Source organism: Stegastes partitus, unplaced genomic scaffold (assembly GCF_000690725.1).
Source record: "Stegastes partitus isolate 25-593 unplaced genomic scaffold, Stegastes_partitus-1.0.2 Scaffold67, whole genome shotgun sequence".
Classification (NCBI taxonomy): Eukaryota; Metazoa; Chordata; class Actinopteri; family Pomacentridae; genus Stegastes; species Stegastes partitus.
In genome coordinates, this window is record NW_007577798.1 from 653193 (window position 1) to 655296 (window position 2104).

At 50.1% G+C, this 2104-nt stretch overlaps 1 protein-coding gene across 1 annotated transcript in view; it reads left to right on the plus strand.

The window, feature by feature from the left end:
• The first annotated feature begins 1568 nt into the window (after nt 1–1568).
• The window catches only part of zbtb20 (zinc finger and BTB domain containing 20), a 25335-nt gene continuing 24799 nt past the window's right edge, over nt 1569–2104 (plus strand). The window contains exon 1 of the mRNA XM_008276236.1: nt 1569–1757. The gene's annotated coding sequence lies outside the window, so the exon portion shown is untranslated. The remainder of the gene's footprint in view (nt 1758–2104) is intronic.

Sequence of the window (2104 nt, forward strand, 5' to 3'; positions counted from 1 at the left end):
CCGCGGTATTAATCCACATCGCAGTCCTGCAGATGGCGCGCACAGTCAACTGAGTGCCCTGGGTGCTCACCACGGTGCTCACACAACAATATCCGTATGGAGCCGACCCAGCTTGAGAGATGGCGATTGTCTGAAGCGACACCTCTGTCTCCCCTGTACAGCTGGAGGGCTGCGCAGGCAAAGTTCAAGAGTGCAGTTTTTCTTTAAGGGAGTTGTTCACGGGCCTTTACGCACAGCCGCAGCAGCTCCGGGGGCAGGACGGTTTATCACACGGGCAGATCGAGCGTAACCTTAGTTGACCTCTTTGTCAGTAAAAGCTTGTCTTTCAGATGCAGAGCTGCGCGCACTGAACATCCTCTCCACTGTATACACTAATCACACACATGAATATTTTATTGAAAGTATCTATTAGACGCTGCCCTCAGCGTGCTTCATTATTCTGATCTGAACTACAGACAAGCGTGTGCGCACACACGCACACCTGTCACTGTCTAGACAGGGAGGGGGCATTAAGGCGGTGGGTGCGGGGGGGATCCCACATGACCCATTACTGCTTTTTTTTTCCTACGCCAGCCAGAATATATCTCAAGGCACTGGATAATGACAAAAAAAATCAACAACAACAAGAGAAAAAGGCAATCGCTCTACCAAATCTGATTGGCCGGCTGAACCGGCACCATTTTTTCCCCTGCTCGCAAACTCGAGGTCAGCTCGGGACGTTAAAAAATAAATAAATGAGAAAATAGAAATGCGTAGAAAGTAGAAGACACGGCAGACAATCTAGCTTGTTGGCGCTGGAGATGAGTGACGGCGCCGTCGTCCAATGGGAGGCCGCGGCGCAGCTGGCTCACTGTACTGGCAGCGGCGGCGTCCAATGCAAAGTTCAGACGCATGATGGACACATAACTGACAATTCCCCGGTTTCCCTTTGATCCAAACCGGGGATACATTTCACAGTTCATTCACATTTGTGAACGCTGATTATTTGATAGAGCAGGAAGAGGAAGCGGCGCGGCGAGGAACCATATAAGTGTAAAATAAAAGCAGGGATTTGCGGGTTAATGAGGAAACGCTGTGGCTGTGGGTGTCCTGTAACATCACTTTATTAACCCCCCACGTCCTTCTGAGCGGGCTGCGCTTCGTTTCGCATCCCCGTGTCCACTTCTAAAACTGTCGCTGAGGCAAAGTTACACAGTGGGACGAACACTATTACTACAACTACTATTACTATAACTCCCACCACTTCCAGAGAGCCATAATGGAGCCGGTTTCACTCGTCCCACCGTGCGCCCTGCGATTGGGGCACAATAATGTTGACGGATTTCTGATCCAACCCAAGACAGTGCACTGTTTCTTCCAATAGCAGCTTTAAGTGAAAAGGCGTGCCTTGCACCCCTCCACACCCCCTTCCCCTCCACTCCCCCTCCTCCCCACCACCACCACCTCACATCCACCCCCCCCTCCCTCCTCCTCCCCCCCCCCTCCTCCTCCTCCTCCCCCCCCTCTCTCTCCACACCCCCCACCCCTCAAAGTACTCGATGTATAGTTAAAAAATGGGAGGGCACACTTGAACCGAGCTGCTCTATGAAGGTAGGCTGCAGCGTGTGTTTATTGATGAGATGAAAAGAAGATGGAAGTGAGAAATGAACAAAGTAAAGGAACATACTGAAACAAACTAAAAACGCGCTTCGTCGGGGGAAAACAGGGGGAGCCGTGGAAACGCTGTCGCCACTTTTTGAACGAGCTTCGAAGTGCAGGTAAGAAATTGAGAGGAAAAAGTAAAGGAAAAGGGATGGGTCTTGACAATATTCTCCTGCGCTATTATTAAAAAACCGGGGGGGAGAAATTAAAGGGGGAGAATTTGCCGTAGCGGTGATTAAAAACACTGGCCGTTGACTTTAGGATGAAATGCGTAAAAATGCCACTGACTTCCATGTAGTTGCTGGGCTGGCTTTACCAACCAAAATATTAAGGCTCCACATAATCGGAAACTTCATGCGCTCGGAGGATCACGTACGTTCAATAAACGGGAGCGAAATGGAATAAATCGAGTCCCCCTCGTGTTGGGCGACTCAGTTTGGGCTGCCAGTAGGTTTTTTTTTTT